This window comes from Ambystoma mexicanum, chromosome 12 (assembly GCF_040938575.1).
Source record: "Ambystoma mexicanum isolate Mex_15411 chromosome 12, UKY_AmexF1_1, whole genome shotgun sequence".
NCBI classification, from domain to species: domain Eukaryota; kingdom Metazoa; phylum Chordata; class Amphibia; order Caudata; family Ambystomatidae; genus Ambystoma; species Ambystoma mexicanum.
This window is the reverse complement of record NC_090936.1, coordinates 896,868,141-896,895,064: the sequence shown is the minus strand read 5'-3', so window position 1 is coordinate 896,895,064 and position 26,924 is coordinate 896,868,141. Positions and strand designations below refer to the sequence as shown.

The 26,924-nt window shown below is 48.7% G+C and overlaps 1 protein-coding gene across 3 annotated transcripts in view; it reads right to left on the bottom strand.

Annotated features, from left to right (window-relative positions):
• TBC1D15 (TBC1 domain family member 15) overlaps nt 1–26,924 on the bottom strand; it is a 1,818,951-nt gene that overhangs the window by 717,553 nt on the left and 1,074,474 nt on the right. The window lies entirely within an intron of this gene.

Here is a 26,924-nt window from a genome sequence, read left to right as displayed (position 1 = left end):
GTGGCCACAAATTCGTAGTATATCAAGCTAAGAGAGAATCTGTGCCACACACCTGGGTGTTCTCTGGCCGCTGGGTTAAGCTAATAGGCACTCAGTCAGGGCCCACATTGGGGGTTTGCTGTCACCCCGGCTAATTGGCCCCGGATTCACTCGCCTTTGCCAAGCTCAATGGATTGTGCTCTCTCAGGTATCGGTCTGCTGGTTGATGTGACTTCTCAATGGTGCATAGATTATTTAGCAGGGCATTCGTTTGTTGTTCCCTCCTGAATCATACATGTATAGGGTATGACTTCAATATCACGGATAGTCCAATATGCAATCAGTTTTGTCGTTGACAGGCTCATTATTTATTTATTTTGGATGAGGCCAGTGCTGCCGTAGGAACTGTAGGTATCACTCAAGTGACAGCACACTATGGCTGCATACTAATTCGCCAGGCACAGCATCTCCCAATTGCGCCCCCCATTCGCCTCACCCGCTGGCCAACTCACCAGGGCATCCGCGGGTTGCAGGGGGGAGCACTCCGTGTCCCGTAGTGCATCTAGGGTGTTTCCCAGAAGCGGCCGTCCAGCAATAACCCCCGAACTAAATATGTTTTACAGTCTGGATTAATTCCGCCTCATGGAACCTCCGTGTGAGGGGGTGGACGTATGTTAGGGCTGGGCCGTTGGGACAGGCCTCCGCGTATCTCCGCCATGCTGCAGCGGCCTTCAGGGTTTCTCGTAGGGCATACGCCCCACAGCTCTTGCCTCAGTCGCGGACTCAAGGGAGGAGGAAGAGGAAGCACCCTTCAGGGGACCCGCAACACGCGGCAAGTGCACGCCTTACCAGGGGCCCTGAACTCTGTCCACGCGGCAACTCTGCGGCCTCCTCGGCCTCTGTATGCGGGTGTCAGTCGGGGCAGTACTAGTCAGCCGGCCCCTCTACGCAGCCCCGGTAGTCCTTGCCGCTGTACAAGGCAGGTGAAGTTGCCCACTCAGGTCTGGCTTCTCTCCCTCCAGCGCCGGCGCCGCTGCTTCGCAGGCCCATCCTCTCGGCGCCCCAGCTGTCCAGAGCGTCAGCAGCTCAGGGTCTCAATCTTCTGGATGTGTGGGTCGGCTCGCGTCTAGGCCTCGTCCCGCTGAAACCTCAGCTCGATGCATCTCCGCAGCCGATGCCTTATCAGCCTCAGGATTTTCTGTATGAGTGTGTCGGCTTCCCCTGCTCGTCTTTCCCTTTCAGCGTCCCGCAGCAAGCTCCAGAACCAGAACCAGAATTAATTTCAGAACAGATTTTTCACGGGCCGGAGCACTCGTATCAGGCAGCCATCACTGTCGTGCGCAACAGTCCCCCCCCAAAATAGGGCTTTTTTTAACACTCCAGATATCCTGGTGGTAAATTGTGGAGGAATGTATTTGGGGTATCTGAGTGCAATACGTTTGCAGGGTGCACTGAAGCAGTTTCTTAAGGAACTGATGTACCTATTTCCATCTACAAAGATAATTTTTTCCATATACCACCTAGGACTGCATGGATGTCCTGTGGTGTCTTTAATCCTTAACAAGACATAGCAAGATCTCTTGTTAATGAAGGAATATCTTGTTTTATATATTCTGTAGGCATGTCATCATTCCAAAATGAGAACCTTTTGGAAGATGGTGCAATTTTTTTTGTTGTGATGGAATGACTTTCACAGATTGTGGTAATGCAATATTTCTTAGTAATATTCAGAACTCAATCAGAAAGTTGTTGTGAAGTCATATAGCAGACAAAGGGCCTCATCACGAGTTGGGCGCCAACCCCGGCGGTATTACCACCGGGACTATTAGCCCTACCGCCAAACCCCCTGGCACTATTAGTACCGGATCACGTGTTTGGCAGAACGGTACGTTCCCATTCCCCATTGGGCCCATTCGGGAATTCCCCATTGGGCCCAATGGGGAATTTTCGCGCTATTACCACTGGCGGTTTGCCTGCCGGCGGTAATATCGGCAAAATTGCAGCTGATTCGCCCCGAGCTAAGAGCTGGGGGGAAATCCGCCAAGGCCGTGATTTGGCGGACCCTGAAATGCAGCGGTAATAGCGTTACTGCCGCATTTAAGGGTTACTGCCAAACTCATGAGGCACAAAATCTGAAAAAAACCTCAAAAAAGTTCCAAAAAAAAAGAAAAAAAAGGCTCTTTTCAGACCCAACATCAGAGGGGAAGTGGAGTACATTATTTAAATTTTCATTCCCCACTCTCAGATTTCACAATCCGTCAGTGGACACTGCGACTGTCCACGGGTCACGTGTTTTACATACAGGGATTTTGAGGCTGAGAGGCATGCAAATGAGACTGTGCAGGCCAAGGGATTGGTCAATAAGGTTTACTGGGTGTGATGTGTAAGGAGAGACTTTGGCAGAAAGTCTGTTTCCTGAGAGGAGAGCATATAGCTATGGCTTTGTCTTTCAGAAGACAGATTGTCTGGATTTTGGGTGACTCGTGGATAAATTGGTTGGAGGTGCATGCAGATAGCTGTGGGGTGGCTGCAGATCTTGGATTCCCTCATGTGATTGTGCACTGGCATGGAGTGGGCAGAATGAAGTGGTTAAATTTGGTTCCTCTTTGTGCCACTTTGATGACACACTGTCATCCAGACATCATTATTCTTCATTGTGGAGGGAACAGTTTAGGACATGTCTCTGGAATCTCCTTGCAATTTGCAATGAAAGAAGGACTTAGGAAAGTCATGGACATGTTTCCAAGCCTGCAAGCAATTGGATCTCGTATTGCGCAGAGACAAATGTGGCTGCGTCCTTCTTCACTTGGTCCACAAATGGAGAAAGCGAGGCGCAATGTCAACAAGACTGTCTGCACTTTAAGAGATGTTGGTATGTCCTCTTTTCACAATGAAAATATGATGTTTCGTAGCACACACATTTTTCGCAGAGATGGAGTACATCTTACTCATGCTGGGAATCAGATTTTTCTGCAAAATATTCAAAATGCATTGCAGCCCTTTTTGGAAGTATAGCAATACTTTTTCCAGTAGGTGAACTTTTTGAGAAACAAAAAAACACCACAAAAAGGCTCTTTTCAGAGCCACAATTTACTCCCGGAGAAGAGTGCAATGGTTTTGGTAGTGCCATACTCTAAAAATGTCAATGTCCGAGGACTTCTAAAAATGTACAGGGCCTTGCATCATTTCATTGGCACTTCTATTTTTAAACTGTGAAAGGCGACTCTGAAAAAAGCCTTTTTATTTTGTTTTTTGTTGTTTTGTAATTTTTTTAACAAGACAAACAAGGGAAGGGAGGGTAACGAAGGGCACCAACCACGGGGATAAGAAACGGCAGGTGAAGAGAGGAAGATGTTGGCTGGGCCTTAATCAGGTAGGTGGCTGACATTCTCATGCTCCCGGACCGTAGCCTCGAAAGCACTTCAAAGTGTCTCCCCCCTGCAGAGTGCCGCGTCGCAGTACCTACACAATACAGTGATCTTTGAAAGGGAAGGGTCTTCTGCAGCGCGTATGGCCTGCGAGGCTGGTTCAGGGATGCAATTCCCAACAACAGTGTTTCTTGTGGTGACAGGAGCAGAAACAAAGCTTGCTGTAGAGGAACTCAACCTACTATATTTATCGCAGGGGACGCCCATCCAAATTGCCCCTGTGTGGAACGATCTTTGGTGTTGCCGCATGGAAGCAGTCCCGTAACTGTACAAACCCGGGTTTGCCACAACTGAACTCCATGTGGCACTCAGTGCAGCGCACCTTGTGTGCACAAGCTTTGGGTACCCCTAAAACGGTGGTAAACAGCCTCCCCACCCAAGACGCACAGGAGCTGCGAGTAGTAGGGACTTCCACTACCTCAACCTCGTCAAATTTCTTCATCACGCTCTGCATCCTCACGCCTGCTCCCCTCTCCAGGCCCATGGTGAGATGGTGGTGGTGGAGGGGTTGGTGCTGAGGCAGAGCTAGCACCAGCAGAAGCAGCAGCAGCCATGGATGCCATCTCAAAAATGTCAGGAGGCACAACAAAGTCAGCAATCTGCAGACAGGTAATATCAATCCAGCAATGCGGAGCAGTGTCTGTCCCGGAGCTCCAAAAATAGAATGAAAAGCAGCTGTGGGGTGTGGCCTTTCATGGGGGTGCTGGTGCGCGCTGTCCGAGAACACCAAAAAGGGCTCAAAAAGTTCCCAAAAATATCCAGATTGCTAGGGAAATGGTCTGGGACATGGCATGGGTGAAGTTTCACAGTAAAATACCTTGGATTGCTCAAAATTGCTCAAATAAAGCACTTTTTTAGTGTCCGGGGGCCAGGACTGTGTCCGCAGAGAAGGACCTGCGCTTAGCGTGGGTGCGGTCACATGATGGTGTTACGGGGTCCGCGGACATGTTCGTGAATGGGATGGCTGTCTGTAGGACATCGAATGCGCGGGTTTGGTTGTATGCATGCAAACGGGTGTTCTACGGACAGGGTTTGAGTCCCCAAACTAATTAAAAGTGAGAAAGTGAGACACACGTGCAGCGGACAGTTACGGACAGGTGCGATGTTCGTAGGACCCCGAGGGTGGGATGAGCATGCGCACAAGTGTCCCCCGGACAGGGTTCGGGTCCCCGAACTATTTAAAGGTGCGTCACAACTTTGCGGACATGCGGACGGGTTATGCGTTCTACGGACACCTCCATTTTGATTGCGGACAATACGAACAGGGAGAGTATCCTTAGGACACCCCATTTTGATTAATTACAGACAGGCAGGCGCGGACATCCTGGACAGCTGCGCCATCCGCAGACACCCTAATAGCCTTTTAAAAAAATTAAAAAACACAAAGAAATATAGTAACAGTATACATAATGCTTTATTATTGTACAAAAATATAGAAATTATGAAAGAGAGGGGAAGCAGAAATTGAGACATACAGGGGGATTAGGGTTTTCTACGTGTTGGATGGTAGGGCAGGAAGGGATTGAGGTCTCATAACATTTTTGGGGATGGTTGACTGGGACATGCAAAGGGGTACAGGTGCACATGGGACAGTGATATTATGTTTTTTCCATGATATGGTTTTCTACAAAGTTCTTCTAAATAATGAAATTGGTCATTAATTGATACATTTTTTGTTCTAAATGGTGTAGATGATTTTCCACAGTGTCTGTTTGTTGTTCCATTAGTACATGATGTACTGTTTCAGTATTATTATTTTCTGTATGTTCTGTCAAAGAAAAAAAATGTGTTGGGTACATTTAAAATAATGTGTATTAATTGGCTTACTTTGAAAACTGCAGTGTCTACCATTAGTATCACTGTTTTCACTCATTTCATCCCGGGGAAAAAAAATTTCAAGCCACTCCAGAGTGCTAGCCATTTCTGTGTAAAAAAAAAAGATACATTATTTTTTAGTGTATCCTACTAAAGAAAGTTTATGACTATAGGAATTAATGTAGTGTACTTAGCAGTTTGTTTTTCAGTTTTCCTGTTACTGCTTTGTAGGAGTGCTGTTCATATTTGTTGTGCAGTTTCTGTATAACTTATCAGTGAGGTAATTCTGCTGGAGGCATATCTTTTTTTTGGTATGTTCCATTATGTTTCATATGCTATGTAATTGGACTGTTGGTGCCTTACATAAAGTTTGTGTTTCTTATTTATTTGTTAATGTAATTTATTTATATGCTGCTCTTTAAACATGTTCAGTGTGTTTGTTGTATGATACAACAATGTAAGATCCCCCCTGAGCTTTTGGACAGTATTGATGTTCACCGAGTCTGTTCGCAGACATTCGCATGGTCCGCGGACATTGCAGCCACTAGCATGAGACAGGGGGTTCAGTATGTTGTATGGTATATCTATATAAACTAAGGGTATCCTAGTAAAAAGCTATCAAATTCACGATATCTTTATCTTTATTCAGTGAAAAGAATTTGTTTAAGGGACGTTATGGTTACGTTGCGCTACTAAAAACTATGAAATTTTGTGAAAAAACATTGTTAAAGGGTTACAAGTAAAACCGAAAAAACCCTGAAATTCGCCAGTTATGGTAACATAAGCATCCGTAACTCACGCCCACCACCGTGCACTGCTAAGAATAACACCCATGACATCAAAGATGACATCACAAATATCATTGATGATATCATATGTCTAGCCCCTTATTTTCTGTTCACTGACATATCTAGTCCAGGTGGGTTTATTCATTGACAATCAGAAACTTAAAATTCAAAAGGTATTACATTTGTGGACGTTGCCATTCTCACATGTTCTTACACTACTTTCCTTAGAGTTCAATCACATCTTATGATGCACATACATAGTGGAAGAAGCAGTCCTGAAACACATCAATTTTTGTGCGTGAAAATAATCATGTAGGTTATACACAGTTGCTAATGATACTGCCTCTTGTTTGCTTACTCTACTCTCCATATATAAACCCAATATTTGTATGCATTGTGGTCTCAACGTTTTTTGTGTAGTAGTACAAGTATGTAGTAAGTGATGCATTATTAAATACTTAGTACATGTTTCACAGTACGGAAAAGTCTGATACAGAAGCATTCACCGGTTTACTATCGAACATTGGAAAATTACAAATATTGCACCTCTATGGTGTATGCTGCAGCCAATACCTAAGTTTCTGTACAAATAGGTTCCTGTACTAGAAAGAACACTGCAATGGAATGTTCTCTGGAGCAGTACATTGTGTAATGAATTATGTAGTTCATTACACATCTCCCGATCATCCCTGACACTTTTTTGCCAACATTACATTCACAACCCCTTGTAGGGACGTCCTATGAAAAGTAAATGCACATGTGATGTCATCAATGATATTTGTGATGTCATCTTTGATGTCATGGGTGTTATTCTTAGCAGTGCACCAAGGTGGCGTGAGTTATGGTTGCTTACCTTACCATAACTGGCGAATTTCAGGGTTTTTTCGGTTTTACTTGTAACCCTTAAACACATTTTTTTGGATTTTACTTGTAACCATATCGTCCCTTTAACAAAGTTTTTTCACTGAATTTCATAGGTTTTTAGTAGTGCAATTTAACAAAGTTTTTTCACTGAATATGAATATATATATATATATATATATATATATGAATATATATATATATATATATATATATATATATATATATATATATATATATATATATAGTTTAAACACACCATATACAATAATACAATAAAACAGTTTGGGCTTTTGTGTTTGCATGGGAAAGGCATTTGCCAGACACTGCCATAGTGAAATTTACTGGCCAGTGATGGTAGTAGGTGCAAAATGGTGCGAGTACCTGGGCATCTAACTGCAGTGCCTGGCAAACGCCTAATACTTATACACAAGCCAAAACTGCTGGCTTTGTCAATTCTTGTTTTTAACAGGACTCCAGTGAAGGAAATGCATAGTGCTTATAAATCGAGTGGCTGACAGCAGACCTGGTTAAGACATATTTATTACACCAAGGCGTTTTTTTTTTGCAACCCGCTAGCTGGTCGCCTTAATGCAGTGCTCTTCATAAAACATTGCGTTATTGTTATATTTCTCGACCTTCGGTTGTTTGTTCTTACTGTCACTCCTCCCGATGGTTGATTCCTGTGCCACCGCCTTAGACTGCTGACTACGGAACTTCGACGGCTGTTCCGTGGCCGGACCTCCAGGCCAGCCTGTAACAGTAGGGAGAGTGGGGTCAGGGTGGTAATATTCTTTTCAAGAATGCTTTTCCTTTTCCCCTCGTTGTTCCCTTGGTTTTGTCGTCGCTATCACTATCCCGCGCTATGGATAGGACTCAATTTAGAGGTGTCCTTCCTGTAAGGCAACATTTCCGTGGAAAGACGAGCACCGTCGGTGCAATAGGTGTCTTCCCCTCGATCACAAAAAGGCGTCCTGTAAGCTCCTTCGTCCCCAAAACTGTTAAGGAGCACTGTTTGAATTGGTGGGCGGCCTACGGTATGTCGCAGGCCAACAGTAATTCCCCTGCGGCTACAGCCACCGAGTGTGACGAAGAGGTTAGTGATGACCATGGCTCCACTTCGGAGGCCATTGACCTAACGGCAGAGAGTTCTCGTTCTGCAGCGTTCGTCCCCAGCCCCAACAGGCACGACGAGAGTCCTGCTATGGGGACTGTACATCCCAGTGACAGGGATGCACCCGATCCCCACACAAAGCACACAACACACGGTTCTGCTTCGGCGGTTCAGTCCAAGCACTCCAAAGGGCATGCCGAATATTTTGGCGATGTCCACTGATCTTGATGATCGGCAGCCCTCCCTGCAACCGCGATAGCAGCATGCTTCCGGGTAGTCCAAGAATAAGAGCACTAGCACAAAAATACACACAGCCGTCGAGATGCGTCAAAAGAATGCGCTGACCCCACTTAAGGCCCCAGTTACGCCGAAATCCACTGCGCAGGCACCGGCTCAACCTACACACCTCCCTGTAACCCAGAGCATCAGCGATAGTATCGTGAGGATCGCTTCTGCGGTGAAACTTAAACAACAGTAGAAAGATATGTCGAAACAGAAAAAATGGCTAAAGACGCATCTAAAGACACGTCACAACGGCCAGAGCCTCGAAAGGACTATTCTGAGAGCCCTTTGTCTTTATCTAAGACTTTAAGAGAAAAGTCTCAACGTTCTAGAGAGGAAAATCATCAGAAAGACCACTTTCCTCCCCTGGACTTCTCTGGTTGATCATCATGGACCAGAGAGAAGTTTGAGGGGCGCATGAACAGACTGGAGAAGTTTGTTGAATTCTCAGAGGTTTGCTCCCAAGAGCCCCTGTGAGGAGTTCTCTTATACGCCTATGGCTAAGTTTCAGAGGATCTTTGATGCTCCTCATGAAGATAATGTTTATGACCTTACTGATGATGATGAGGTTCCTATGAATCCCTACGTACTGGATGATGATCCTTTTGGGGGCCCTACTGATGATCCTGCTGATACCATGGAGGGTTGGGAAGAAAACCATCCGGTTGATAATCAACCTAGGGCGTCCCCTCCTCCTACTCCGGACCCTGACACTTTGTGTATGGATTCCCCTCCTACCACACCAGTCCGTCAGGACTCACCTGTGGATGATCAGAAGGCGTTTAACGCTATCTTAAAGAGGGCAGCTGAACATTTCCAAATTGCCACACGGGAGGCTGTGTCGGATTCGGATTTTGTTGAAGAAAAATCTAGCTGTGTTTAGTATTGTACTCAACTGTTCTGTTAGGCGTAGGCCTCTGTCCCACTTTACAGGACTCACAAACCCAGCTGGGCGTAGTATTGTAGTCAATTGTTCTGTTAGGCGTAGGCCTCTGTCCCACTATACAGGACTCTCAAATCTAGCTGTACTTAGCATTTGTACTCAGCTTCTCAATTGACCCTCCAATCTAGTTGTTTTTAGTATTGTACTCAACTGTTCTGTTAGGCGTAGGCCCCTCTCCCACTATACAGGACTCTCAAATCTAGCTGTGTTAGTCCCGTACGCAGCTTGCATTGTTAGATCACTGTGTTTAGTCCCGTACACAACTTGCATTGTTATGTCACTGTATTTAGTCTAGCCGATGGACTCTCAATTCTAGAGCCAACAAACAAGCAACTCTCGCAGCCTACGGCATGTATTGCTCCCACCACTAGCGTGGACACTGGCCGCAGGCACGGCGAAACAACCATGCACGATCAAACAAGTCTACGGCTAAGCACATCTGGCCTAGTTCACACATAACCATCCAGACTTAAACACCTGACGTACAACAACATCTCTGCCACTAGCATACAACGACCACCACCCGGTATAGCTGGCCTCACATAGACTCTCCCAACAACAGCAATCTATCTCTAACCTCAAGAGCACCCACCCAAGTGTCTGACCGCTACTGGGATGCTTAGTCGAGACTTGCCGGCCACCCAAGTCTTAGAATGGCAAACATTCATACACGCATCTAAGCTAATCCCCTAGAATCTCTAACCACATTGACTACTGTCACCAAGGGCATACAACCAAAGAAAAAGCGCATTGAGGCCACACAAGTGGGGAAAGAGCGCTACATAAATAACAAAATACAATACAATGCTGCGTTTACAGCTCCAACTAAGTCATTAACTCACAGAAGATTGCTTACAAAAACACTGGCAGCCACTTACGGTGCAAAGTTTGATGGTAAGGTTTGATTAAACCGAGCTCAACGAGTTCCAATGAGGAGGTGTTTTGGGCAGGAGCGGCAGGAACTGGGAAGGAATGGCGTTAGGATGAGTGTGGCCATGGGCAGTCAATGGGTAGGCAAATAACCAAATAACGCCTACAAGCTTTGTGTCATTTCTCACTATCTGGACTCTAATCCAATAATTTAGGTAGAACATAGAATATGCAATGAAATGGGAGTGAAAGGCAATCAAACACCACAGTGGTCATAAACGTATATGTTCTTATGCGGAAAATGGATTCCAAGTCACCTAAACAGTCTTTAGAGCACAAAGATGTACCAGGGGCCAGTTAGCAATCAATAACACCTTTCTGTTGTTCTTGGCGGTTCAACAGCATTAAACCAGGCACTACTGTGGCTGTAGCTTTGTTCCAGATGGGGAACGGGTATCGAGCCGGGGCAAGCTGAAATTTGCAGCAGTTCGAAGCAGTGTTCGAAGTGCAGATTGTGATGATGGCGAAGGTGGTTGTGAATGGATGCACAGTTCAACTCAGGCAGTTTGATGCAGCGTTCAAGGATCGCAGTTATATGAGGCCACCAGGGCCCATTCGATTGTCGATTTGCATCAGCGACAAAGAGATTTGCAGTTCGAAAAGAAATTTAAACGTGGAGGTAGCAGCAATGAGCTTCTAGTTCGAGCTGGGACAACGATGCGCTCGGCTGGCGTGGCGCGGTGGCTCGAAGTCAAGCAAGTGACAAAGGCAGTTCCAGGGGGTCCTGTTGGTTCAAAACACAGTGGTTCAAACAGCATAATTCCTGCCTGTTCTGGGTCTGTGTTCTCATTCACCCAAAAACGGGAAGGCTGGCACATATCTTCTCGAGTCCTTCACCTCCAGTGAGGTCATGGATTCCAGTGTAGCAGGCAAAGAGGCAGGTTTTACTTCAGCAGCAGGTCACTACCAATGTGCCCTGGGAATGGTTAGGGAGCAAAGCATGGCTCTGCCTTGAACACTCAATCTACTGGCGGAGGGATTTGGAAAGTCAACTCTCCCTAAAGAGGTCCACGTGAATTATTCCTTCTGCCTAGATGGTTCATAAACCAATCAAAGAAGGAGTGGGAGGATTTTCAAGATGGCCGCCGTGGAGGGAGGACGTGCGTGAGCTGAGCTCCGTCTCCTCTCCCGCGCCACAGTAGTGCTGGAAGCATCCGACTCACATGAGGTTCGAGTTTGGCCCCCTACTGCACTCTCAGGGCCCTCATCGAGGCAGGAGCCGAGCGGCCCCCCTCCCAGGCCCCCCCGGGCGCATCACACCGAGGGCGGACACATTAAGATGCAGGAGGCCTACCGCTGAGAACTCCACCCGGCACATCCTCGGAAGGTGCCGCTCGAACCGGGCGGGAATCCGCCTCCCCCACCGACACATTTGCCGTCGGAGACGGTTTACGGACCCGGGGCGCCGGACCCGGGGCGCCGGCGGTGACCAGCGACGCATCCCGCAGAAGCAGGACCCGGGAGAGGATCTACCCGCCCTGGTGGAGGAACTGTGGCTCGGGGAGCATCGTAAACTCGAGCCAGGCGGAGGCAAGGACGGGGCGCCCACCCCCGCCACAGAAGAGCGGACCCGGGGCTCAGGGGGCACGATCCGTTCAAGCCGACCGGGAAGAAATATAGCGGTGACGCCCTCCTCGGGGCGGAGGCGCAGTCAAGGGCTCTGGGAGCACCATCGGCTCGGGCCGGGTTGCGCACCCGCGCGGCCTATACACCGCGATTGGAGCAGAAGTGGGGATCGGGACAGAGGGCACCTCTCGCCGCAAGAAGCAGCCGGTCAGGGGCGAGGGCTAGCCAACAGTGTGAAGGATTGCCGGCCCAAGCGGGTGAGTCACAAATTCTCGAGAGGCTCCCGTACTACTCCTGGGCCCGCGGACACGACGGGCCTGCACCGCTTTCTCCAGCACCCCTCCCCCCTACTACAGGGGTCGGCCAACTCAACGGCCTAGGATACGGACGAAACGGTAGGGGGAGAGAGCCTTCCCAACATAATCTAAGCCCACACGGCAAGCGACTTAATCTAACACGAGGCAACCCGACAGCGTAAAATCACTACGTCCCAGATGTCACAGACAAGAGGGAAGCTCAAACAGACAACCCCCTCGTCCCATACGCAGAAGCAGGACCAGAATCTGGTCCACCTTTGGGGGGGGACAAGGCAAACCCGGACAAGGCCGCACCGCACAAGACTTTGTTGGGCGCCCAGGAAACAGACGTTCCCCACGGCGAGATGGCCACGACAGAGGACTTGAAATCGTGGTTTGGGGAATTTCAGCTGAAATTTATGGACTCCATGAACGTGCATCTGGATACCATGAAGAACAAATTCAAATCAGCCCTCCAGGAATTAAGAACAGAGGTTGATGGACTGGGTGAGAGGACGGACACCCTGGAGAGGGTGGTGCAGAACATGGAGGAAGAATCCCAACAAGTGGCAGAATTGCAGGAACAACTGACCCGTCTGACGCATAATCTTGAGATTCAATGCGAAGATTTAGAAAATAGATTGCGTAGGTCCAACATTAGGATCAAAAACATGCCAGAGTCGGTCGAGGACGAAGATCTCAAATCGGCGGTGCAACAAGTCTTCCTTGACATCCTTGACCTGCAGGGGGAAGAAGAAATACCGATCGATCGAATTCATAGGGTGGGCCCAAGGAGAATGAAAACTCAAGGCAACCACCCCCGGGATGTACTGGTGGCTCTCACATGGTACGCACAGAAGGAGCAGATACTACAAAAGACCAGGGCAATGGACCATATCCGGTTGAATGGAGAGGAGGTACAATTTTATCAGGATATTGCATTATCAACGCTCCAAAAAAGAAGGGACATGGCCCAAATCACTAAAGAACTCACCATGCGTCAAATTAGGTACAAGTGGACGTTTCCATTTGGTCTACTATTCTCCTGGGATGGCGTGCAAAAGAGGATAACAACTAAAGAAGAAGGTCTGACTATCCTAAATTTACAGGAGCTGGATGACGACTCCCCACAGGCAAGCGGTACGTCCCCACTCCCGAGGAAGATCAGGGGGGAGTGGAAAACGATGAACAAAAGGGTGCGGCGGCCTAGTAAAAGGAAATAAAAGCCGACGAAGGGCAGAATTGGTTGAGCAGGAAGCATGAGTAGGAGGTACGCAAGAAGTCCAGAATATGGAGGCAAGAAATGTGAGTCAGATACAAAAGGTGTCGGGAGGGGAGGGGAGGGGAGTGAAGACCTGGAGTCACTGAAGTCACGTGGAAGGGTTTAGGATTCCCTTCAAAGTTTTCCCTGAGAATGTTAGAGGGTATGAAGCACAAGGCGACACGCCTGAGCACTAATAGGAAATCATGCCATCCTCAGGGCTGTTGGGGGAGGGAGGAGGGAAACGCGCCAGTTGGGGTTTGCGCAAGTTTTGGGGGGAGGAGGGGCGTTGGGGACTGGAGGAAAACCGAGCATAACTCAAATATAATGAACGGGAGAAGGGAGCATAGGATATGCCAGATATCCCGCATATATCAATGGGGATAAAGATCTTGACACACAACGTCAGAGGCCTCAATTACCCAGTTAAGCGAAAAAAAGTGGAACACTCCATTAGGCAAGGCGCATATGATGTAGTAATGCTCCAGGAAACACATATTAGAGATTGGGACAAGCAGAAGGTGCGTCTCAAGGGCTTCAATCAAATATTTCAGGCGAACGCACAGGATAAGAAAGCAGGAGTTTTTATAGCGATCAAAAACTCCCTACATGCACAGGTTAAGTCTTCATGGAGAGACAAACAGGGAAGATGCCTAATATTAACCCTAACGATCGAAGGCAGACCCCTCACTTTGGCCTCAGTATACGTACCAAACACAGGTCAGGAGGGCTACCTGAATGACATCCTGAACAGAATAGAACAGCTAGCGGAAGGGGACATCATTGTGGGCGGGGATTTCAACATGGCGTGGCACCCATCCTTAGATAGATCGGGACCCAGACAGCGAGATCAAGGCACCCCATCCAAAAATTTGAAGCAGAAATGTACAAGTCTAGGGCTGACAGACGCATGGAGGAACGGCAACCCCACACAGAAAACCTTCTCTTATTACTCACATGTACACAGCACCGCTTCTAGAATAGATTACCTATGGGTCTCGGCCGGGCTTCTGGGTAGGATAAAACGAATTGAGATGGAACCCATCACACTCTCGGACCATGGTCCGCTGTGGGCAGATCTTGTCTGGTCAAGACATGGCCACCGGTTATGGAACTGGCGCCTCCCAGAGGACATCATTAGAGATCCGGTGATGAGCCAGACGTTAAGAGAACACATCCTAGAATACATGGCCATTAATAATCTCCCCGGAACGAATATGAACACACTGTGGGACGCCCATAAGGCGGTCATTAGGGGACACCTCATTGCGCTTAAATCACAGAAAGAGAAGGCGCACCGCCAGTGGGAAAAAGAACTAGAAAGGCAAATCGGTGTGATTCAAACTGAGCTGATTCAGACGCCCACCACGAAACTCATGCGAACGATGAGACATGTTCAGGGGCAACTGGAAACAGTCAGAACGAAAAGAGCAGAAAGGGCACTACTCTACACGAAACCTTAGTACTATGTTAAGGCCAACAAAGCAGATAGACTCCTGGCAAGACAACTGAGAGGGAAACAGCAGGCCCAGACAATACGAGCTCTAAAAGAGGAATCAGGCCAACTTAGAACACAAACGGAAGAGATAGGAAGAATTCTGGGCAGATACTTCCAGACGCTATACTCCTCTGACTCTCCGAGGGAGGACCAGCAAGATGCCTTCTTGGCTGGGGTTCACCTACCCGGATTGACAGAAGTAGATAGACAGGCCTTAGATAGGGACATCACCATAGAAGAAGTCTATGCAGCAATACAATCCCTTCCGAATAATAAAGCCCCAGGCCCGGACGGATACACCGCTATTTATTATAAGACATATAAGGATATACTAGCCCCTATACTTACATCTCTGTTTAATACATTTGGGGAGAAGGGGGATCTGACACGGTCTATGAACGAGGGCAAACTCCTGGTCTTCCATAAAAAGGGAAAGGATGAGCAACTCCCCGCCTCATATCGCCCGATAGCCTTAATCAATCTGGACGCTAAATTGTACACGAAGATCTTGGCGACTAGATTGGGCCCAGTACTTCCCAGGATAATCCACCAAGACCAGTCAGGATTCGTACCAAACTGCCAGACTCACGATAATATTAGAAGAGTCCTACATCTCGTTGAAAAGATAGGCATCAAACAAACCCCCGCTGCATTGGTAGCTCTAGACGCCGAAAAGGCATTTGACCGAGTTGAGTGGTCTTTTCTATTCCGGGTTCTCCAGAAGATGGGGATGGGCAAATGTTTTATAGATCAGGTTAGAGCCAATTATAACTCCCCATCTATGAGAATAGCGGTGAACGGTGGGATATCGGAAGTAGTGTACCTACGGAGAGGGACGAAGCAAGGGTGCCCGCTTTCCCCCCTTCTATACGCCATATACCTGGAACCTCTTTTAGCAAGAATAAGGGACTCGTCAGCGGTGCTGGGAATAGAGATGGCGGGGCAGGCCCATAAGGCGGTGGCCTATGCTGACGACATGTTAGTAGCCTTAGGACCCCAGAGAAGTCCCTCCCACATCTAATGGGAATAATGGAAAGATTTGGAGAGATTTCAGGGTTAAAAATAAATAGGCAAAAATCAGAGGTGCTGATACTGGCCCGGGAATGGAGAAAGAATCGGCTCAGTGGCTACAGACTGTCAATTGAAAATTGCCTCCGCAGGAGTCAGTTATTTAGGAATTACCCTCACAGACCATGTAAATAAATTATATTCCCACAATTATCCGCAAACTCTATAAAGGGTTAGGAAGGACCTGTTAAAATGGAACCCGCTAGCGATCTCCTGGTGGGGTAGAATTACGGCTGTGAAAATGACAATTCTCCCTAAGTTAATGTACCTATTCCAGGCGCTCCCGATAAAACCCCCCCAGGCCTTCTTCAAAGCACTAAGGAAGGCGGTCTCCAAGTACGTCTGGCAAAACAAGGCTCCAAGAATTTCAAATGTGGTATTAACAGCTCAGAGAACGGAGGGGGGATGTGCCATGCCACATTAAAAAAATATTACGAAGCGGGCCAACTCTGGGTCATGAGGGATTGGATATCGGAACAGGGGGATAACATTTGGGAAAAACAGGACAGAGCGGTGGCGACTACATCCACCAGGCACATGCTATGGCTCAACAAACGATTCCGACACGCAAACACCAACATTAGCGTAATAATGAAGTCGGCATTGGAGATATGGGACTCAGCCACGACAAACGAAACATTAACCAACGACCCCCCCCGTTCATGCCAATGTTTGGAAATCCCGAATTCCCCCCGGGATTGGACAAGGGTGCATTCAGCAAATGGGAGGAAGGGGGGTGCAAGATGGTGGGGGATATGCAACAGAGCCAACAGATCAGAACATTCGAAGACTGCAAAACACTTTTCAATTTAACACCGAAAGATCGATACAAGTACGAACAGATACATCACTGGCTCAGCACTCCACGCATGAAAGAAGCGATGACCAGGGACTTGACCCCCTTTGAGAACTACATCATGACGCATTCTGGATCTAAAAAATGTGTTTCCACCACGTACAAATTTATTAATGCCCTAAAGGAACCTACCACTTGGCAATACATGAAAAAATGGGAGAAAACTCTAGGCTACGCCCTCTCGAAAGAGAGGTGGGAATACCTATGGGGCATGATGCCAAAACTGACAAGAGCCATCCAAATGAGAGAAATGTGGGTGAAGATGATTGTGCAATGGCACTACACACCGGAGAGACTGAACACAATGTTTGCAGCCTCCCCGAACATCTGTTGGAGAAAATGTGGTGGGCGGGGAGATTGGAGACATATCTGGTGGGATTGCCCTAAAATACGCCCATACTGTGGGGAGATTAAAACTCAAATGATTGGAATGTTCTCGGGAACAGAGCATTTGGGAGAGGAAATATGGCTAGGGGGCTTCTGGGATCCGCAAGACAAAACGCTATACACTCTCCAGAAAAGAAATTTTATGGGCCTCCTAATAGGAGCATGGCTGGAAATCGCTGAGGAGACTGATTCAGAAGGGCACATGGCAATATATTTATGGCATGGAGCTTACGAAAGCAGGATCTGGTTAGCAGATTACCCTCTTGGATACGGAATTACATGCATCAGTATTAATTCATAAAAATCTAAAAAGTAATGGCTTCTACACCCTTGTCAGATGCCAATTTCTCACATTTGTGATCAGAATGCTTGGAGTGGAGAGAGTCAAGGTTTGTGAGATCGCCAGGGTTAGCAATTTTGCGCCACAGATTCCCTAGGGCACCGATTGACCCTTTTTTGGAGATGAGCTCAAGGAGTGGATTGTTTGGTCTTTGCACGGCTGGTTTTTATGGGGGCATTGGAATCCAGAATTTTCATAGCAGTGTTGTTGAATAAATCTAGGACTGTGTGGGGAAGTCTATTTATTGACTGGGAAGGTTTTGAATGGGCGGGGCTGAGAGAGGGGGGCATTTAGCCTGACCTTTGGGGGCCATGGTTGAGTGGGCCATCAATAGTGTGATGGTGGTGGAGACCACTTGAGTAGGACAGTGAACTGAGCAAGCTGGGGAAGAGTAAGGAGGAGGGAAGCAGGAGAGAAGAGAAAGGGGGTTAGCAGGGGAGAGGGGAAGAGAAGAGGAAGGTCTTCAGTTTCAATAACTTGATGAGGTCTGGCTCCAGACGGAGAAAGGCAGGGAGGCTGTTCCAGAGTGAGGCACCTGTAGAGAATAAGGATCTACCCCCAAATCTCTGTTTGGAAAAAAGGCTCACCCGCAGAGAGTTGGAGGAGGCCAAAATGGAGGGCTATAGCAGGAGAGTATTTAAGAAGAGAGTGTTGAAGATAGTAAGGGCCCCAGCCCCAGAAAGCCTTCTGGACTGTGCGGAGGAACTTGAACTTTATCCTTGCAGCCACGGGGAGCCAGTGGAGGGATTTCAGCGTCGGAGAGATGCAGTCCCTGGGCTTGAGGCCAAGGATAAGTCTTGCGGTTCTGTTCTAGATAAGTTGAAAAGGTCGGAGAGTAGAAGTAGGAAGATTGAGAAAGAGACTGTTGCAGTAGTCCAGTGTGGAGAGAACCAGGGACTTGGAGATAGTGAGACTTTGGGGAAGGTGAGAAAGGGTAGAATACCTCTGAGGTGGTTCAGCTGTTAGAGGGACTTTTGGACATGTCCGAGATGTGAGAAGAGAAGTAGAGAGTAGAGTCAAAGATGAACCCCAGATTTTGTGCCTCACTGGTGGGTGAGGGCGCAGGACCAAGATAGGCTGGCCAGACTGAAAGTGAGAAAGCTGCAGCGGGGGTCCCAATGATGACCATCCCTGTCTTACTGGCATTAAGGCAGAGATCATTGGCAGCACACCAGGACTGAATTACAGACATACAGTCAGGAATAAGCGAGGCAAGGTCAAGAAGAATGAGGACAGGGGGCGAGTTGGAGTCGAGGTTTGAGAGCAGGTTTTCTCGGGTGTTCAAAAGATCAGTTGCCGTGCCTCTGGATGCTCTAAAGCCAGACTGATGGTCATGGAGAAAATCAACAGATTAAGTATGGAGGGTAAGCTGAGAGATAGCCAACTTCTCCAGGAGTTTGCCCAGGATAGGAGTGATAGAGATCAGGCGATAGTTTGCCGGAATAGAAGGGTCAGCAGAGTTTTTTTTTGATCAGAGGGTGGCAAGAGATTGCTTGAGAGAAGTGGGGAAAATTCTGGTGGCGAAGGAGAGGTTGCAGAGGTCTGCCACGGCTGGAGCTAGAGAGTCAATGTGGTCCTTAATGGTTTTGGAGGGGCACGGGTCCACCTATTTGCAAGAGGCTTTCATAGACCGGACTTGTCTAGAAACCTCCTCAGGTGTGACAGGGAGAGGGTGGAGAGAAGAGGGGGCATGGTGGTGTAGCCGAGAGGCGCTCAAGAGATGATGGTGCACGAGTGGTTGCGGAGGAGAGAGAGGACAGGATGCCCTGTGTTTTGGCAGTGAAGTGTGCAGCCAGGGCCCTGCACAGGGCCTGGGTAGGAGCAATATAGGATCAGGCTGCAGTAGGGTTGGCCAGTTCCTTACAGACTTTGAAAGGTTTGGCCATGTTGTTGAATGCTGCGAAGATGCAGGCTTGATTTTCGACTCTTTTCTTGACCCTGATGCAGAGTCTATATTGCCTTTGCAGAAGGTGGCAGGCCAGCTTGTCAGAGGGTGCACCTGAATATCCCCATTTCCGTTCCACTGCCTGCACTTCCGTTTAAGGTCAGCCAACTCAGAGTTGTACCCAGAGTTGCACTTTTTGGCTGGCTTCAGTCGGACTCCCTCATGAAAGGGGCAAGGATGCCAAGAGTATTGGAGATGGAAAGGTGGAAGTTAGAGAGGGCCGTGTCAGGATAAGAGTCCGCTGCAAGAGTAGGAGGAGGAGAGTAGGTGGAGCCAAAGGCAGCCACTGACTCTTTTCTTGGGTCAGATGCCCTTGAAGGTGGGAGGCAGTGCAGGGTGTGCCAGTGCTAATGGAGAAGAAAGCTTCAAGTGAGAGGAGAGAAGGGAGTGATCAGTTCACGAGAGTGAGGTAGTGAGAGGTATAGAGAGAGGGATGTCAGTGAAGATGAGAGCATCCAAGGTGTGGCCAGCAGTGTGCGTCGGACCAGAGGGTAGAATGGAGAGAGAGAACGAGTTGAATAGGTTTGCGCAAAGCTCCTGAAGAGTTAGGAGAGTCAAGATGGATGTTAAGATCCCCCAGCGGAAGGAGTTGGGAGGAGGAAGAAAGGAGAGAAGCTGCCAGGTCAACCCATTCCGACGGGAAGATGGTGGGCTGGCCTGGCAGCTGATAGAAGGTGGCCAGAGTAAGAGAGGAGACAGGAGAGAGAGAGAACCTGCAGACCAGGCATTCAAAGGAGGAATAGGCCTGAGTGGGAATGGTGGAAACAGGGATCCACTCTGGAAAGATCAGGGCAACTCCACCGCTTGGCCTGTTGAGCCTGGGCTCAGAGAGGATCTTGTAGCCTTCAGGAAGAAGTGTGTCAAAACAGGTGACAGAGCTGTCCTTAAACCAGGTCTCAGTGAGAGCAAGAACATCAAGTTCTAGGTTTTCAAGGAGGTGGCAGATGTTGGAGGAGTGCTTGACTGCAGAGCAAGAGTTGAACATGGAAATTTGGAGCAGAGAGACTTACAGGGGTGGGTGCAGGAGACAGAGGTCCCCCGTAAGCACAGCGTGTACCTGAGAGATAGACACAAGAGAAGGCAAAGGGAATGATGGGGGTGCAGGCAAAGGATCCAGGACAGTGGTAGATCGCAAGGAAGCCAGTGAAGAAGGGGCCACAGGGCCAAGGGAACCAGGGAGGCCATAGGAGCAGTTGGCAAAGGAGCCAGTGAGGAGGAAGGTGGAAAGTTGATAAGCCAAGGGAGGAGCCTATCAAAAAGTAGACATACCATATAATGACCCTTGAGGAGAAGGCAAGAAGGACCTCCCAGCGGATGCCACCATTGATGTGTGGGGAGAGTAGGAAGAGAGCAGAGCGACCAAGTGTAGAGTCCATAGGTCAGGAAAAGGAATAAAGAGGATGCTGGCGGGGGGGCGTGGCTACGAGGGCCATGTAGGAGGACGCGATCTGGAGGAGCTCCCGAGAGCCTGAAATGATCCTGGTGAAATAGTGCATAACAACGTGCCTATGACTGCTGAAAACACACATGTTGGTGTGTGAACGGACTGACTGCGCTTGGTGAACTTTTGGAATGCGTGGGAGGAATGGCGGTGGAGTTTTGTGCGAAAAGGATAAGGAGCGCCGGAGACGGAAGACGAAACAAAATGGCCGTCAACGACTGGAACAAAGGAAGGAGCAGGCCACACGGTGGTCTGGCGACAGGAGCGGACTGTGTGCGTATTTGTAACTGGCGCGGAACGCAGGTCCCCTATGGTGGGATACTAGGGCGAATCGGCCTGTATTTATAGAGTGTTCTACTACTGGCATAGGCCTTTGTGCATGTGATAGAGGGCTGAGGCCGCACTACGACGCATCGAAGTAGTGAAACACTGTGCATGGAAAGCTCGGCGTGAGAAGCTCACAGAGTTTGTGGACTGTGCGTTCCCCTCCCCACCCCGTGGAGCTGCCGGAGTGGGGCTTATGCCGCTACACGGGAAAGCACGACCCATGGTAGCAGACAGGTTTCGCCTGGGGGTGTCTTGAGAGTGGCCCCCTGGAACATGCCCAGCGGATGCAGAATCATGTCTAATAGAACCGTGAGACCGAAGGCGAAGCAGCCCACATTGGACGACTTCGCCAAAACGTCCCCTGGTCCGGAAAGTTCCAAGAGCAAGGATAAATCGCCTGCAGGCGGCATGCCTGTGACGGGCACTAACCAGGAGTTCCTGGCTGCGATTACGGACCTGAAGGCGGCCTGGGAGGCTAAACTTGAACTGGCTGTTACTGAGCTGAAAATGGCATTGGACCTTAAGGTCGGTGAGGTGCAGGAAGAGGTGAATTTACTTCAACAGGACGTCAGGTCTCTGGCAGAGCGCACTGAGACCCTCGAGAAAGAGGTGAGCCCGAACACCGCGGATTGTGCCTCCCATAAGGCCAAATTGCACGCCCTGGTGCAGAGAGTGGGCAACCTGGAGAACAGGGCGGAGGAGGCGGAAGGACGCGCCCGACGGAATAACATTCGCATCCTGGGCCTGCCAGAAGGATCAGAGGGCCATGATCCCACGGAGTTCATCGAATCTATGCTGTTGCAGGAGATACCCGGAGGAGCTTTATTTCAGGGATTCGGGGTGGAACGTGCGCATAGAGCTCTGACAAGGAAGCCGCCGCCGGGAAACCCACCTAGGCCAGTAATTGCCAAAATCTTTAATTACCGGGATCGGGAGAGGATACTAGAACACTTCCGCAAGGGTGGAACGATTAAACGAGGGGCGGCAAACATAACGGCCTACCCGGACTATACCCTGATGGTGCAGCGTAGTCGTATGAACTTTGGGACGGTAAAGCGGAGATTGAGAGAGGCGGGCCATAAATACATGTTGCTGTATCCGGCGAAATTTTTTGAGACTCCGGAGGACGCCATGGGATGGCTCGACACGCAGGGATGCCCCCAGGAGCCTGACGTTCGGACGGGAAGAGGAGATGGATGAGATAAGTAGTGCACGAGGAAGGCGCTACAAGATGGCACGGAATAGGACTCTGGGACTTGATTATAGTCATTTGAGCAGCCTTAGGCAGAGAAGGCCAGACCGTTAAATAACATGTTATGAGCACTGTGACTATTGCTGTTTTTTAGGGAAGCCTTGCAGAGCGGATCTCTTTACCCCATTTAGTAACCTTAGTTAAGTGGCCATTAGGGTGACTTCACCCTACTGAGCTCTGGGCATTGGTTGGTGCTTTCAGGGCTAGATGTGGGGGTGCCTGAGTTCCATGGAAGGAGCTGGGCTGCAGTTGGGGAGTGTGGTGTTGGGGAAGGGATGGGTGGAGGGTGGGGAGGGAAGTGGGGAGTTTGGGGTGTACATAGTTATGGGGAGTTCGAGTTTGTATATGAGGCTACAAGAAAGAGCTAGAGGGTTGTATCTGTATCGCATGGGCAGGTGGGATCGGCTGCACGGAAGGGGGGAGGATACTTATGAGCTATGGGGGATCTTAAGATCGTAACGTGGAATGTCAGGGGACTCAATAGTTACTTCAAGAGGAACAAGGTCATGATGTATTTGAAAAGACAGAAGATTGATATTGCACTGTTGCAGGAGACGCATCTGACGCGGGAAAAGTTGGAGCTGGTGGGGAAGAAGTGGAGAGGTATTGTAGTGGGTTCTCCGTATTCTGCCTACGCTAGGGGAGTGTTGGTCTGGGTGGCACTGCACATTCCGCTCCAACTTACACAGGAGGTGGTGGATACAGAGGGGAGGATGGTTATATTGAAGGCGCTGGTGGAGAATAAAGAGGTGTGCATTGTAAATACGTATGCCCCCAATCAAAACACGGCGGCATATTTTAGGACTCTGTGTACCAACCTGGGTACGTGTGTGGGTGGGATGGTTATTTGGGGGGGGGGATTTGAATTGTGTGCTGAACCCCAGGGTAGACAGATCTGATGATAAGATTGATAGGCCCACCCCAGCAGCCAGGGCATGGCAGACGCTGCTCGACGACTTCGGGCTGGGAGATGTTTGGAGACTGAAAGATCCTAATGGGGAGCAGTATTTGCATTACTCAGCCCTGCAACAACTGCATACGAGACTTGATTATTTTTTTGCCACGCCAGATGTGGTGGTAGAGACCACCCAAATAGAATACAAAGCGAGGGTTCTGTCGGACCACTCGCCTCTGGTCCTGGGGTGGCAGTACTGCTGCCCCAGGGCGCGGATACCGACGTGGCGCCTCCGTGCTGAGGCTCTCAAGGATCCGGTCTTCAGAGAGGACATCAGAGATGAGATTATACATTATTTCGAAGAGAACACTGGCAGTGTGGACTCGGCGGGCACGCTCTGGGAAGCCTTTAAGGTGGTGTTGCGGGGTGCTGCCATCACTAAATCAAAGGGCCTGCAGGGTGGGGTCCTGACGGAGTTAGGGGGAGCTGAGGATGAACTGGAAAGGGAACTCAACAGTGGAGGGGGGGTGTGGAGCTAGTACTTAAACTACAGCAGCGGTGTGCGGAACTTTGGGAAAGGCTCTGCAACCTTAACTATAAGAAGTATGTTGAGAGGCAGCATGAAGGTGGAGATAAAACGGGCCACCTCTTGGCGTGGCTATACAAGAGTGAAACCCCTATGCCCCCGATTAGGACGATAACCAGAGAGGATGGAGAGGTAGCGGACACCCAAGAAGGAGTCAATGAGGCATTCTTGGATTATTACAGGGCACTATATGAGGACAAAGGGGGGGGCTGCCGAGAGGAGATAAGGGAAACTTTAAGAGATATTGGATTACCTAAGATTAGTGCCGAAGAAAGAGAAGAGCTAGATGCACCGATTACTTTGGAGGAATTGGATGAGGTGGTGAGGCAGCTGCCCACCAGTAAGACCCCGGGAGCGGACGGACTTCCTAGCAAATTTTATAAAGCATATAGAGAGGAGGTACCCCCCCGCCCCCATGCTAGAAATGCTTAATGAATCGTTTGAGTTGGGCCGGTTGCCGGAATCGCTTAGGAATCGCTTAGAGAAGCGATCATAATACCGCTCCCTAAGCCCAACAAACCAGGGCATAGATGTGGCTCCTAAAGACCCTTGTCAATGCTGAATCAGGACGGCAAGATATTGACGGAGGTCCTGGCTAATAGATTGCGGAGAGTTATTAGTAAATTGATACATCCGGACCAAACAGGTTATGTCCCCAAAAGGAATATAACCCACAACCATAGGCGACTTCACTGGGTGGTTGAATGGGGGTACAAGAGCGAGGGTGAAATGGCGGTTGTGTCCTTAGATGCAGTCAAAGCTTTCGATTCAGTCAGGTGGTCGTGGTTGCTGGAGGCTCTGAGGGAGTACGTGATGGGGCCGGGCTACATTAGGTGGGCGAAGTTGCTGTACAGTGAGCCACTAGCTAGGGTTCTTACAGGAGCAGTGATATCCGAGAGGTGGCAACTTAGCAGAGGAGCCAGACAAGGGTGCCCCTAGTCCCCAATGTTATATATCCTGGCCCTGGAGCCCCTGGCAGTATACCTTTGGCAACAATATGACATGATAGGAATCGAGGTAGGGGGAGAGAAACAGCTAATATCCCTGTATGCTGATGACTTGCTATTATATTTGAAATATCCGGAGGAAAATCTTCAATATATTCTGGAGGTAATAGAAAGGTATGCAGAACTGTCTGGCATAGCGGTGAACCCCCAAAAATCGAGCATATTCCCATTGGGTAGCTACAGAGGAACCCTTCCGGAGCGGTTGCCAGTGTTGCCGATACCATGGGCGGTTGGTTCCTTCCGCTACCTCGGAATAGATGTGTATCACACGGTAAAGGAAGAACAATTGCATAACACTGAGGTGGCTGTGGGAAAAATCCGTAAAAGCATGAAGTTTTGGGAGAAGTTGCCGTTGGAAATGATGGGACGGGGGGCGATGCTTAAAATGGTGGTCCTGCCTAGGCTCTTACAATGAACTGTTGTGTGCATACAAAATCTGGGAAGATGAAGAGCCCAAAACAATATTTATAACAAAACTGGCTGAGCTGAGGATGTCAGCAGCTTAATTGAAATTGGATTTAAAACCACTAAAATCGAAATGTTTAAATTAAATGAGTGACCTACTTTTGAGTGTCACATAGTTTGCAACTGTGAAATGTCATAGTTGTGAACTTAGAATCAGCATTCTAGCTGCATGTGCGAAAATTGTAAATTGGATTTGAATGTAGAAGACTGGGAACTAAAGTGACATTTAGCTGAATTCTGCCTGACAACAACCCCCGACAGGAGTTGAACTGGCTCAACAACTATTCCCAGGCCTGGCTGCATCCTGCTGCCCCCACCAAAAGGAGGTGACACCTCTCTGATTGAATTAGAGGAGTGGTACCTGGGGACTAAAGGAAACTAAACAAAGCCCTGTCCTGGACTCAGGCAAATGTTATATTGGGGGGGGTCGTAAAATGGCTTCCCCTTAGGAGAAACTGGGAGGGGCAGTGCCTGTGAGAGCCAGCTGAGCTTGGGGGAAGTGGATAAACCAGTTATTCCACCATGTGATGTGGGAAGCCACACCCCTTTTTGACCAGGGCATCATTTTAAAAAGATAGATAACTCATAGTGCGGACTGGTCAAAATTATATAAATAATATAATTATTCTTGGGATTTTTCTGTGCACATTTTAAAAGGCGTTAGGACTCTGTACCATGTTCTGAGGCAGAACCCTGCTATTTATTGATATTGCAGACACTGTGTTTAAGCTAGACAAATGGGAATTTACTGAAATGTGTGTAGAAGGGGGGTGTACAGTTGTGTCAAATCTGGAAAGGTTTAAAGGTCGTTATCTGGATGAAAAGGGGCAGAATTCTGTCACAAGGGGACACAACATCGTACAAAGACAGGGATTGGATGGTTTGGTACTACATAAATATGTTAACTGGACCTATAATATTAGAAAAATGGTACATAGATAAATGTGTGTTTGGATCAAATATAGATTTGTGTGCAATTTGACAGGGGAAGGATCCTCGGACCATAAAACCTACAGCATCACTCTGACTCACATTTCCTTCCCCCAATCAAGGGAGAGAGGAGGAATTGGCCAATGATAAGTGAGAGGGGCAGGTTAAGTTATGACCAACGCACACACACCCACTTTCAAAACACATAAAAAGTGCCACTGAAACCCAGGTAGGGACATTCACTTTCCACTTTCTTGCGGGACGCTTTGCCGGGAGACTCCAGACTTCAAATCCATCAACCTCCAGAGACCAGAGATACCAGAGATCCAGAGAGACCAGAGATCCAGAGAGACTAGAACTGTGCAGTGCTGAGAGCAGAAACAGAGACATGACCGCTGTGAAGAACCGCCAGCAGAAGTCCAGCCAATCCTGACCCGATCGGTGACTAAGCCATTCCTGTGTCACGTCTCCCAGTGTGCCCAATACTAGGCAACCCACTAGGAAACCCATGATCAGCCCGCATTTACCTGGCACATCACATCGGGGCACAAGAACACGACCTTCTGCTCGACACTGGAGAAAGATGACTGGTTTTCCAGGTGTTTTCCGACCTTCATTGTCCTGGCAACGCCCGTGGAAACTCTCGCATGCCTTGCAGCACCGC